This window comes from Mustela lutreola, chromosome 14 (assembly GCF_030435805.1).
Source record: "Mustela lutreola isolate mMusLut2 chromosome 14, mMusLut2.pri, whole genome shotgun sequence".
Taxonomy (NCBI): Eukaryota; Metazoa; Chordata; class Mammalia; order Carnivora; family Mustelidae; genus Mustela; species Mustela lutreola.
The window spans coordinates 46,866,732-46,880,822 of NC_081303.1; the positions used below are offsets into that span (position 1 = coordinate 46,866,732).

General features: G+C 46.3%; 1 long non-coding RNA gene across 1 annotated transcript in view; it reads right to left on the reverse strand.

Annotated features, from left to right (window-relative positions):
- Nucleotides 1-13,651, reverse strand: part of LOC131815242 (uncharacterized) — a 43,744-nt gene extending 30,093 nt beyond the window's left edge. Inside the window, exon 1 of the long non-coding RNA XR_009347619.1 lies at nt 13,470-13,651. This is a non-coding gene — a long non-coding RNA (uncharacterized LOC131815242). The remainder of the gene's footprint in view (nt 1-13,469) is intronic.
- Between the last annotated feature and the right edge of the window lie 440 nt (nt 13,652-14,091).

Genomic DNA, 14,091 nt, shown 5'->3' on the forward strand with positions numbered 1-14,091 from the left:
GAATGTCACAGCCCACTGTGACCTCACCTGTCAGCTGCCTCTCAGTAGGTGAGGCTGTTAAGAAAGATTAAGCACATTCCTCCCACACACCCAGAGACTTAGGAGTCTGTGGGGTTCCTGGTGCCAGTAGGACAAATTCAGACACTCTTACAGTTTAAGAGCTCAAGTTTCCCATGGATGGCTCTTCTACGCTCACCATTGCTCTTCGAGGCAAGAAATTATTGTTCATCAGGGTGTCTGGCTGGTTCAGTCCAAGAAGCATGGGATTCCTGTTCTCAGGGTCATGGGTTCGAGCCCCGGCGCTGGGTGTAGAGATTACTTAAGTAAATAAATAAATCTTCAAAAGAAAGAAAGAAATTATTCTATGCCATATGGTGGGCTTGCAAGATAGGGAAGGTAGCTCTCATGTGGGTTGGGATGTGGCGAACGAAACCTCAGCTCACAAGCCAAGCGCTTCTCTTGGCTGTTCTAAGGTTCCACTTCTACTCCCACCAATTTACTTCTCCTGACTTCCTGACTCACTGAGCTCCCTCAACATTTCCCTCCCAATGCAGAACTCCAGCTGACGGGGAGTGGGGGTTGGGGGGCTGGGGAAGTGCGCGCGCAAACACAGACACACACGATACAGATACAGACACGACATGGAGAGAAAGTTCCCTCCCTTTGTTTGTGAAAGTCAACGAATTTGCCTGCCTTGGGGGTCCTTGGAAATTTTTTTCTATACTCACACAAGAGTGAAAGAGGACCAGTAAACTTCCAGTTTTCACAGAGGAAGACAAAGCGCAGGTTCAGGAAAGAGCTGGTTCAATGAGCACTCCCGTATGTTTTGCCAACAGGAGTGTTAAAGGGTAGATTCTTTTATTTTCTCTATTTTTTTTTTAAGATTTTATTTATTTATTTGACAGAGAGAGAGAGAGAGAAAGAGTGTGTGCACAAGCAAGCAGAGCTGCAGGCAAAGGGAGAGGAAGAAGCAGGCTCCCCGCTGAGCAGGGAGCCTGATGCGGGGCTTAATCCCAAGACCTGAGCCCCAGGCAGACACTTAATAGACTGAGCCAGCCGGGCACCCAAAGGGCAAATTCTTTTAGAAAGCAATTTGTCAGAGCACCTGGGTGGCTCAGTGGGTTAAAGCCTCTGCCTTCAGCTTAGGTCATGATCCCAGGGTCTTGGGATGGAGTACCACATCAGGCTCTCTGCTTGGCAGGGAGCCCCTTCCTCCTCTCTCTCTCTGCCTGCCTCTGCCTATTTGCGATCTGTCAAATAAATAAATAAAATCTTTAAAAAAAAAAAAAAAAAGAAAGCAATTTGTCAATCAATGTGCAGAGCTTTAAAAAATATTCATATCCTATCCCTTCAAATTCTTCATTCTCTGTGACCCTGTGATTTCATGTTCACCATTCTCTACTAAGACAGTAATACTAAATAAGAAAATCTGAGGCACTAAGTTCTAAAACATTCTTAAAGACTGAGCCTGAAAGGGAACAACGTGAATGGTGTGTGAGGCCCTCCTTAACATAACTGTTATGCAGATTCTTAAGATGTTGCTTAAAGGAGAGATCGGAAAATGTGGACCATAAAAGAAAAGAAGACAACAAGGTTTCGTGTGTTGAACACCCACTCACTTCAAGCTCAATAACTGTTCAAGGGGTTTGGGTAAAGCAAAACATTACATGCCACGAAATCAAAGTCGCGTGGATAAAAAGTATCTTTTGCTCTTTGCTTTCTCTCCCACAAGTTTGAAGCATCCCAGGTATGTTGCTTTTCTCGTGGTGCTAAGGAAGGAAATGCCATCTGTCTTACTTCTTTGTTCCTTGTTGGTCTCTCCCATCAGAATAAGGGCTCCCTAAGTGAAGGGAGTTTACTTTATTCAGTTTCGTGTCCCCACGTGTCCCCATCGCCGGGAACACTGCTTGCCATGGCTGGCGCACTCATGAACCACCTGTCGAAGGAATGATCATCAGAACCACAACACAGTATGAAATAATAGGATACATTGTGAGGAGTGGGGGAATGTATGTCATTTTAGGTATGTTTGATAAAAGGGCACAGAAGAAAGTCTAGAGGAAACTCAATAAATGTGAGCAGTGATTGTGTTAGAGTAGGGGGATTACAGATTCCTCCCTCCATCTCTTTATTCCTGAAATTTGTATAACATTTCTTTTAAGGGAAATTCTCCAAGGGCTGTGAAACTGCCAAACTCAGGGGTAGGGGATGGTGGCTAACAACGTTCTGGGTCCTGCCTCCCACTGCCACCACGAGCTGCCTGTCCTGGGGTGTCTCCCAGCCTGTGGGCCTCACTTTCTTCATCTTGAAGGATGGAGATAATTATGTCTGCTTGAGCTGCCTGGTAGATCAAAGCAAATCATGTTCTTGAAAGTACTTTGTGAGCTGTGGTGTTTTAGACAAACAAACCACAGGAGCCCCGCCTTGGGATTATCTGGTTCCCCCGGCCTGGCTGCCCCCACCCTGGCTGCCCCCGCCCCATCATCCCCACCCCCACCCCTGCCCACCCTGCCCTGGCCTTCTGCATGCCCTCACCGTCCTGCCCTCGCTGTGGCCGTGAGAAGGGTGGGGCTGCTCTGGGGTTTAAAAAGGTCAGCATCCACTCTACTCACATTAAAAAAATAGATTTAAAAAAAAAGAGAAAAGAAAAAAAGGTCAGCACCTGGTCAAAGGTTGGGCACATTTGCCATGTGTGACTCTGACTTCATTCTTATGACTAATTCTGGGCCTTTTTTCTCACCTCCTTTGACCTCCAAGGTTCTTTCTCAGGGCACAGTGTGGGAACCCAGGCCTCCCCCCTGGGGTGATGAGTGATCTGAGGAGTTCAGAAGAATGGCAGAGCTGGCAAAGTTGCCCTTGATGATATGACTCAGTCCCCGTGTCGCTCTGGGGGTAAAGTGAGGACTGTGGCCACTCGTGAGGGCTTCTGATGTGGCAGACCTTATCAAGTCTAAATGCCTCCCTTACTGGGGCAGAGAGACCCAAAGGAAGCTCCTGACCACCCCCTGCGTGGTTCGAGCCCCCCAGCACCAGGAGAAGAGGACAAATGACAGAAAGACCCACAGCCAACAGACCAGAGGATGCCTGGAAAGGGAGAGGAAAAGCCGAAGCAAAGATATACCATCGCTCTTCATGATCACCAAAGTCAAAAGTGTGTCCTGGGTGTGTGATGGTATCTCGCGTGAAAGCAGACACCGCCCGAGATTCACTACCTCACAGTACTTGTGAGAGCTAGAAACCCATTCTGACGGTTCTAAGAGGACCCCGAGCATCAGAGATGGGAAGTCACTTGTTTAAGGTAATAATAACACTACTGGTGTCTGTGTAACACACCACAAATATTTAAAGAGCACACACACAGAATTTCATCAATTCTCATGACCCTGTAGTAGGCAGGAATGACTAGCTTCATTTTACAGACCTTGAAAATGACAAGTAAAGAGGCTTGGTCATGGTCACGGAGAAGCAAGCAATGCTGATCAAACCTTGGTGGAACCCTCCTGCCCTCTCTTCCCCCGCTACCCCTTCCCAGGTGATACCCAAAGAGGCGCTCGCTCTCTCCATTCTGAACCCAGCTCACACTCGGCAACTCCCTGACCCCGGCTCTCTCTTAAAAATGTTAAGAATTTCTAAGGCACAAACTACATAATCTCGCTTATATGTGGGATCTAAAAAAAAAAAAAAAAAAAAAAAAAAAAACAAGACAAATGAATAAACAGACGAAAAGCAGACTCAGACCAAGAAGTACAGAGAATTGGTGGGTGCCTGAGGGAAAGGCGGGGGATGGGCAAAATGGGGGAGATCCAGGCCTCCAGTTATGGAATGAATATGTGCATAAGTCATGTGAATAAAACGTACAGTACAGGGAATCTGGTGACAGACGGCAGCTACGCCCGTGCCGGGCACAGCATAATGTAGAGTTGTTGAATCGCTACATTGTACACCTGAAACTAATGTCACATTGTGTGTAAACTATACTCAAATAAAAAAAAAATTAACTTTAAGAGTTTTCTTCTGATTATTAAAATAACACTGGTTCTTTATTAATAAAAAGTGAAATTAGAGGAAAATACAAAAGAAACTATGAAAAACACCCACCATTCCACCATGAAAAGATACTTTAAAATATTTTTCTGTGTATAGAACAATAAACACTAAATTGGGAATAACCTACCTGAGACCACAGACTGAGTCCGTTGTGTTCCCAATTGTATACCCAGTGCCTGGCACAAAATTGGTACTAAGTAGCTATTTGTTGAATATTATATGCATTATATACATTATTGTGGCACTCACTTTTTTTTTAATTAAGTAGGCTCTGCATCCAACATGAGGCTTGAACCCGTGACCCAAAATCAAGCGTCCCATGCTCTACCAACTGAGCCAGCCAGGTGCCCCTATATACATCATTTTGTAGCCTGCTATCTTCATTAAGCAATATGCCATATTTTATCATATCATTAAATACTTTTCTAAAACATGTTTTTAAGTTTACAATACATCATTATATGAAATATAATCTCATTTATGTAACCAAGCCCCTCATCTTTTTTTTTTTTAAAGACTTTTTAAATTTATTTGACAGAGAGGGATCACAAGTAGGCAGAGAGGCAGGCATAGAGAGAGGTGAAAGCAGGCTCCCCGCTGAGCAGAGAGCCCGATGAGGGGCTCCATCCCAGGATCCTGAGATCATGACCCAAGCTGAAGGCAGAGGCTTAACCCACTGAGCCACCCAATCGCCCCCCTAATCTTTTTTTAAAGCTCATTTATTTTTTAAAATAGTCTTTATATGCAACATGGGATGTGAACTTGACCCCGAGATCAAGAACTGCACGCTCTTCCAACACAGCCAGAATCCCTAACCTTTTTCAATTTTTCACCCTTGTAAACAATTCTATGATGAACATCCTTGTACAAAGATTTTTGTAATCATTTCTAATTCATTTTAGGGCAAATTTCTGGTAGCAAAAAGTATTCATCATAGATTATCAACGGTTGAAGACTTTTGGTACATTGTGCCAAATTGTTGGTAAATTTGTATTCTCTCTGGAGGTGTATGTGAGTGCCCATTCACCATACCCTTAACAAACACCACCAGGCATTATTATTTTAAAAAATATTTGTCAATTTGGTATCTGCCCAACTTAAAAAGAACACAAGATTACCGTCTTATTATATTATTCCAAAGACTTGTAACTCGTGCAAGGATATTCCCTAAAGAACTTGTATTATTATCCCCATTTTACAGATGAAGGAGCTGAAATACCTGCCAAGAGCTCTACTGACTTGCCAGGGGTCGCACACACACCTGGCAGAATTTAAAACCTGCGCACCCTGGCCCATAGCTCAAGCCAGCTTCCATCTCCCACCAGTTTCTAGCACCTGCCTTACCCTGTGTAACACTCATTAGTACTAAACCCAGTCGCACACTGAGATCAAGACCATTACTGGCTCTGCATGGAATTACTGTACTTCTGTTCTCAAAAGATCAATAGTTAAAGGGTGGTTAATTTTTTGTATCCACTTGACGGGGGTGGGGGGCACAGGGTGCCTAGATATTTGGTCAGATGTTATTCTGAGTGTGTCTATGGGCGTGCAGAGATTCACATGTGAATCAGTAGACTGAGGAAATAACTCACGTGGTGGATAGGGGGCGGGAGCGGCGGGAGGCAGGGGGTTCATCCCACCCATCAGAGGCCTGAACACAACCAAAGGCTGTGTAAGAGGGAATCCACTCTTGAACTGACTGACTGAGCTGTGACATCAGTCTTCTTCCTTTGGACTCGGACTGGGACTAGAATTTCCAACCTCGACTCTCTCCTGGGTCTCCAGCTTACCAACTGGAGATTTGGGGACTTTTCAGCCTCCATTATGGTGTGGGCCAATTTCTTATACTACATGTCTTTAGATAGAGAGATGGTTGGATTTAGATGGGCATATAAATATATAATAATCTATATAATATATATATTTATAAAATAGATATATTTATCTCTCTTCTATTGGTTCTGTTTCTTTGGAGAACCCAGACTAATACAATCACTGAGGAGAGCTTGGGCATCAGAATGAGACGATGAATGGGGCACTTTGCAGGTGTGTTAAGCTAAGGGATCAAAATGGGGAGAAACGGTGCAAACCACCCCCTCTCCCCCACACTGCCTGGCTAGTCCTAACTGGCAACTTAGGCAGTGAAAGCAGAGGAGCTTGGCTCTGGTGGGCAGCAAAGCCTGAAGTACAGATCTGAGACAACGGCTGCTCATGTCTGGGAGGAGGCTGTGGTTTGCCCCAGGGAGATGTGCTAGACACAGGGTGATTAATCTCGCGCACCCTGCTCTGAAAATGACTGTCTTCTTGATGCGCACACTCGCATTGCATCTCTAATCCAGTGTGTCTCTTTGCCTCAGCCCCCAGCCAGCCAAAAACAAGGCTTGTGCTGTCCGCATACTGGATCCTATGCACAAGAAGCCATAGTATAGTAGAGGACACAAGGCTTGCTGAATTCTTTCTATCTTTTTAAGCAAAATCTTGGGTCCCTTCCTTTCCTTTTTCCTTTTTTCTTTTCTTTTCTTTTCTTTTCTTTTCTTTTCTTTTCTTTTCTTTTCTTCTTCTTCCTTCCTTCCTTCCTTTCTAACAAATTGTTCCAAATCTTCACAGGTTTCATTTTTTAAAATTCTGATTACCATAAAGAGAGAAAAATGTCACATTAAGAGTAAAATAACTCCAGACCACGCACCCTAATAGCACTAATTGTCACGTTGGCACATTCTCTTTCCAACCCTTCTCTATCATGGTCACATCTTACACCGCTGTCATCAGGAGATGTTCTGTTTTGTCTTCTTCTGTTTTCTGGAATATACCAGAAACATTTTTCTATGCCACTATACAGATTTCCTAATGGTCACTTCTGAAGGCTTCCCTTTCCTTGTGGATAGACCAGAATGTAGCTAAGCCATCTCCCTGTTAGACACTCAGCTTGTTCCGGAGCTTTTGCTGTGATAAACTCGCAGCAGTAAGCATTCTTCCCCGCAGACCTGGTTTGGGATGCCCATTCCAAACCGAACAGAACCCCTGCCACCTGCTTCCCCTCCTGTGGGCTCTTCTCCTTCATGGCCCTGCGTCATTCCATCACCTCTGATGCTGTCTCCTTCGAAACAATGAACCCCCCCACCTCAAAAACAGGAGCCGTGGACTCATAAACAATACATTTTGGAAGCCGTTTGAAAAGTAGCACAGCAGGGACGCCTGGGTGGCTCAGTTGGTTAAGCAGCTGCCTTCAGCTCAGGTCATGATCCCAGCGTCCTGGGATCGAGTCCCACATCGGGCTCCTTGCTTGGCGGGGAGCCTGCTTCTCCCTCTGCCTCTGCCTGCCACTCTGTCTGCCTGTGCTTGCTGTTGCTTCTCTCTCTATGACAAATAAATAAATAAAATCTTAAAAAAAAAAAAGTAGCACAGCACACATGAATGTCCGTAATTATTATTATTTTAGACCCTAATGGACAGACTGTGAAAACCACTGTAAACAGGAAGGACCTTAGTGCATAAGCTGGGGCTGTGCCTGGTTCAAGTCCCAGCTCTGCTTCTCACTTTCTTTTTCCACTTCAAAATCCTCATCCGTAAAATGGGAGTAACGCTTTTTACCTCAGTGGGCCCGTGAAAAAGTTAAATGTGACACCAAATCAGGTGCTTACAACTACCTGGCATGTATCGAGCATTCGATGTTTGCTATAATCCTCGCGAGTACAATAAACAATACAAACTCTTCGTTGAGTGGAATTGAATTATACCACAGCTTGTGATTTCTCTTCTCTGATTCCCTGATTCACCACATTTTTATTTTGCATTTGCTATGTGTCACTTAGTCAGCAGGGCTGTGGGGCTACCGAAATTAAAAAGACTCCCCGTTTGCCTGAGGAACAACCACTGACACCCTGAGTCTCCGTCCCACACACACACGCGAAAGACGGAAAGTGTGGGCTCACGGGCATAAATGAAATAAAAGCCACACAGATTTGGGGTAAAATGCTATTTTTCTTTTCCTCTTTTTTGAAGCTCAGAATTATACAAAGAACTCTGTACTGTGTGAATAAATCACTTTTGGATTCAATGATTTCCAGAGAACGGGCTGATCACGGTGCCCCTTGAGTGAAAGTCTGGGAGTAGACCCTGGTTGTTCTGTCTCTCAGGGGGGGGACACTGCCTTGCTGAGCCCAGAGCACTCCCTGGCATGAGTGGAGCAGGCAGCCGTCCACACACAGCCACTCGGCTGAGGGGCCGTGCCCAGCAGTGGGTGGCCAAGCTGCTGCCCATAAGGGCCCAGCCCTGGGTGGGGACGGGATGAGGGGACTCCTCTGGTCCATAGTCCCACGATTACAGGCTCAACCTCTTCGTCAGAGACTTATCTCACATCTTGCTTTCAAAAATATTTTAAATATTTTATAAAATGCACCCACCAAAAGGCTGGAAGCATATAACCATCAATTAAAAATCAAACAATCAAGGCAAAACAATCCGCACACACGCAAAGGCAACAACTCAACCACGCTACCCATTACCACAAACGAGGCAAGACAAACAAGTAACATCAAGTCAGAAAGTAAAATTCATTTCTCAGCCCACTGAATAAATGCTTTTTGACATTTCAGAATCTGTTTGTGGTCCGGTATCAAGAGAGACCCACGCATACAGGGTCTGGGTACTCTCGGCAGTTCAAGTCTCGAAAGACACCCGAGCAGAGCCTGTCGGGGAACCCCAGCAGGCTCTGTAAACAGGAAAATTATTTTTAAAATATAATAAATCAACAGAGACATCTTTTAGGGGGTTTTCTTATATCATAACCTGAATTTGGAAGGTAGGTTAGTAAGAAGGCGATTGCCCACATCCTATGAAGTTTACTGCTTTTTAAGAAAAAATCATTTTTAAAAAAGTTTTATTATTTATTTGATAGACAGAGATCACAAGTAGTCAGAGAGGCAGGCAGAGAGAGAGGAGGAAGCAGGCTCCCCGCTGAGCAGAGAGCTCAATGCAGAGCTTGACCCCAGGACCCTGAGACCATGACCTGAGCCGAAAGCAGAGGCTTTAACCCACTGAGCCACCCAGGTGCCCCCAGGAAAAAATTATTTTAAATAGAAACAAAAAAATCACTCTTTGCAACCTCAAAGAACATAATTGATTCAGGCAATGGTCACTAGTGGATGCTAAAGCCACTGGGCGGGAGCTGGACCATTACAAGATGCTCCCCTATTGCCTCAGGGAAGAGTTCCCAGTGAGAAGGGAGAAAACACAATGTGACAAATACAAGGGTCAGGAGCAAGTTCAGGGACAATGCGAGGAGGCAAGCAGATAAAACACAGAATGTAGGTCATTTCATGAGACAGCTGACCTGATTTCAACAAGACTTGATTAAAAAAAAAATCAGGTGGGGAAAAAAGAGCCAGTTTCAATGTGTAGACCTTCCTTGGATCTGATAGACACAGACCACCTTTAAAAGACAATTGTGGGGCGGGTGCCTGGGTGGCTCAGTGGGTTGGAGCGTCTGCCTTTGGCTCAGATCATGATCCCAGAGTCCTGGGAACGAACCCTGCACTGGTTCTCTGCTCAGCAGGGAGCCTGCTTCCCTTCCCCTCTCTCTGCCTGCCTCTGTGCCTACTTGTGATCTCTGTCTGTCAAATAAATAAATAAAATTATAAAAAAAAAAATAAGACAATGGTAGGACAACTGGGGAACTTTGAACGTCACTATGTATTAAGTAATATTAAAGGGCTATTGTGATAACGATCAAATGATTCTATAAGAAAAGCGTCCAGGTTTTTTGTTTTTTGTTTTCAGAGATTAGCTCTGAAACATTTCGAAGTGATATGTCGCCATGTCTGGTACTTTCTTTAAAATATTTTGCTAAAAAATTATTTGCTAAATAATTCAAAAAATATTTTGCTAAAAAATAAACTAAGGAAAGAGAGGAAAATGTTGATAATCACGAAGTCTAGGTGACAGATAAATGAAAGTTCATTATACTAGACTCTCTCATTTATGTTGGAGAGTATTCATAATAAAAAGTTTTAAACTATTGGGGCGCCTGGGTGGCTCAGTGGGTCAAGCCGCTGCCTTCGGCTCGGGTCATGATCTCAGGATCCTGGGATCGAGCCCCGCATCAGGCTCTCTGCTCTGCGGGGAGCCTAGCCTGCTTCCCTCTCTCTCTCTCTGCCTGCCTCTCCATCTACTTGTGATTTCTCTCTGTCAAATAGATAAATAAAATCTTTAAAAAAAAAAATTTTTAACTATTAATGTTAACTATTCATTTTAAATTGTAGGAATTGCATATAAATAAAGAATACACTTTCACAGCAAAAAGTCCTTACGGAAATGATAAACAAAGCTCAACTCCTCTTCGTCCCCCAGTCCCTAGGTCAGCCCCCACCCCAGAAGTAAATACCATTAGCATTTCGGTGTGTAGAGATTATTTTTCAATTTCTTAACTGCCCCTGCTGGAATCCCAGCTCTTAGGGGTGGGCAAGGACAGAAAGTAGACATCGCCCACTTGGCAGCATCCAACCTATATCTGAAGTTTCTTGGGCAAACTGAGTGGCTTCTCCTCCCTGATTTTAGCTTAGGGGGCTTTTGCCCATCAGGAACACCCAGCTAAATTTTGCTTCAAGATCCTGCCTGGATCCTGCCTGCTGCCTTTCAGCCACTTTACAGAACTGACTCCAATCGCCAGGCCCCCTCTCTCTACACCTACACCTCCCCCCCACCCCAGCCCCACACCCCCCGCTATCAAAGCACTTAGAACACTTTAGTGCATGAATTTATGAACAAACAGATGGAAAATGCCCTGACCAGTCACAGAGGGGGAGGTGTGAGGAGGTCATGCATAGCTGGGTTTATGGACCATTTCAATGGATTTTAAGAGCATCGTACCTCAAGGTAAACCATTCTCCTTTTTCTTCCTTTCTCATCAGTATTGTAGGAGACAGAAGTGTGAGGCACGAATTTGATTCTAGTTAACACATGCCAAGGCCCCAGGCCCAGGGCTGGCCACGGGAGGAGGGCGGCCTTTCGAAGCCTCAAGCCTCGAGCTGCTAAACCACAGGAAGTGAAACTTGGTCACCAGTAAACAGGTTTGGACCACTGAAGTCTTAATTTTCATGCAGAAGATTCTTTCTTTCTTTCTTTCTTTCTTTCTTTCTTTCTTTCTTTTTTTTTCTTCCTGAGAGTTGGGTGTGAGGAAGAACTTATTTTTCTTTTAAGATTAGAAATGCGGGGGAAAAAAGTCTTAAAAAAAAAAAAATCACTACCAGGATGTCTGGATGGCTCAGTCAGTTAAGTGTCTGCCTTCAGCTCAAGTCATGATTTCAGAGTCCTAGAATCGAGCCCCACATGGGGCTCCTTGCTCAGCAGGAAGCCTGCTTCTCCCTCTGCCTGCTGCTCCTCCTGCTTGTGCTCTCTCTCTCTCTGGCACATAAATAAATAACATATTTTAAAAAATAAATAAATTTTTTTTATTTTTATAAATAGAAAAATTATTTTCTATTAATTTTCCCCGGTGCCTAGCTGGCTCATCCGTGGGGCATGACTCTTGATCTCGGGGTTATGAGCTGGAGTCCCACTTTGGGTGGAGAGGTTCCTTGATAATTACATAATGCTAAAAACTATCTTATCTACATGATTTCACTATCCTCCCCACAGCCACACCAGTGCGTCCACCAACCCCATTTTACAGAGGAAGAAACTGAGGCTAATTTGTCACCAGTAAACAGGTTTGGACCACTGAAGTCTCAAAACACATACTTTTTATATGTCTCCTAAATGACGTCCCTGAGCTGCCCAATAACCACCTACCAGGCAAAGTGAGGAAAGGTCCCAGTAGGTCAGGTGCTACTTTGGAGGGCACCTCTATCTCCAGGCACTTGAGAAAAGCAAGCAGTTATCAGATTTCTAATAACCCAGCCCTGATCAGAGCAGCAGACACCCCTGCCCTCATCCTCCATCTTTCCCGCCACCTCCCTTGCCAGCCGCTTGAGCTCATGACCTGAGGTGCAGCTCAGACAGGGACTTGGGGGCCCGGGCTCTGCTCCCAGGGACCTGGGACTTCTCCACCACACATAACCCTGACAGGGAAGAAATGCAGTGGGGACCAGGCTGACAAAGTCTTACTATGTGTGCCATCTGACTTCAAGCAGAAAAGGGCTTTCTCAGTGGGCACTGGAGTGGGGGCGGGTAAGGAGAGCTGGGAGCAGAGAGGCACCCTCAGGACCCACATGTCCTGTCTGTCAGGAGGCTGGTCTCCGCCATATCTGAAAGCCCCACAATAATCACTGCTTTCTCTGCTCTGTGGTATTTAGCTTTTTGTCTTTGTAGTTGCATTGTTTTTTAACATAATTCTCTATCTTTTCTTAAAGTTTCAAAATCTCGGGGCGCCTGGGTGGCTCAGTGGGTTAAGCATCTGCTTTCGCTCAGGCCGAGATCCTAGGAGTCCTGGATGGAGCCCCATGTGGGGCTCCCCGCTCGGCGGGGCGTCTGCTTCTTCCTCTCCCTCTGCACCTACCCACCCAACCACCGCCTTGCTTGCCCTCTTGCTCTCTTGCTCACATAAACAAACACATGAATAAATAATCTCTTAAAATTTCTTTTTAAGGTTTCAAATTCTCTGGGTCTCTAGACACAGAAGAGAGGATAGCCAGAGACCAGGGCCTGAGGGCATGCTGGGCAGTGATCCCAGAGCAAGGGAAGGTAGGCTCGGGGCTTGGGGCTTGCAGTGAGGGAGGGGCCCGTTCACCCCCCAGGAGAGGAAGGATCCGCGTCCTCCATCAGCTGGGCTATCGGAAGCAAGGAATTCTTAGAGCCTAGGACAACTCCACTCCACCCTCGTCACTTTCACTCTCAGGATTTTTTTTCCTCCAAGGCACAGAGAGGAAAGACCAGAGCATCATTGGTCCAGATCCAAGAGCGATCAACTCTTGCCCCCTGGTGGCCCCACCAGGGAGCGCACGCTATAACTGAGGCCGGCGCAGTGCTTAAGAGGGGAGGATGGCGTCTCAGGGGCCAGGGCTCTGGGCAGGAGGCCCTCAGACACAGGGCTGTGGCCCCTAGAATCCTATGGGAGCCCTGGTGGCTCGGATGGAGGAGGTGGAGAGGAAGGGGTGGGAAGAACGAGAGAAAGGGGAAGGAACATGCAAAGGAAGAGAGAGAAGGTGGGAAGGGTAAGCACCGTGGACAGGATCCGGTGGCATCCAGAAAGCAGCTGAGAATTGCCAGCCTGCTGCATGCTGCTGTGTTTTGGTGAAGTGGGCTCCTTTTCCATCTCATGCAACTAACTCAAGAGTCGGAGCCCCACGGATGGCTCTCTCCTGCATTCCAAACAGCTCTCTAAACGCAATGTCTTCGCCCAAGTTGCCCTTCCCTTGGGGCAGTTGAGTGAAACCCCCAGCCTTGGCCCCCTAAGGTGGTCGTATGCATTTCCCATAGCTACTTACCTCCTGCCACCAGCCTGTGCCCTGTCAAGAGGGTTCTGCGCCACAGAGGCAGATGCCAACGGGCAGTACCCCTCCTGCACCTGCCCCCAGCTGCGAGCTGCAGGATGCGGTCAGGAGAGGAAACAGGGCCTCGGGCTCCGAGTCATTCTGGGGTTTCCAAAAGGCTTCTTGCAGAGGGCATCGACAGGGCACTGTCTGCACCACTGAGAATCGACTCATTCTTTTCACCCAGCCCACGGAGGGAGGGGGAGAGGAGGGTGGGCAAGGTGAGTGAGCCTCATCCTCTGCTAGGCCCAAGGGCCTGAGGACACCTGAGTCAGCAGGACCAGGGCAGCTCCCATGGGCAGGGAGAGTTCTGGGGCACCCTCTCCCCACAGTATGTGGGGAAGGGCTGTTCCCAGCACAGACGGGCAGCTGCTCAGCCACCATGAGGCTTTCAAAAGCTAAGCTACGGAGTTTCCAGCTTGTGCCCCCTTCTATTCTCTGGCAGGAACTCATAAAGCTTTTCTCAAGACCCCTCCACCACTTCCCAGGACTAACCAACCGATGGAAAAGAATTGTGGCCCCCTTCAGCCAAAGTGAGAAGGACAGAAAGCTGTTGGGTGCTTGATGGACTCTCCCA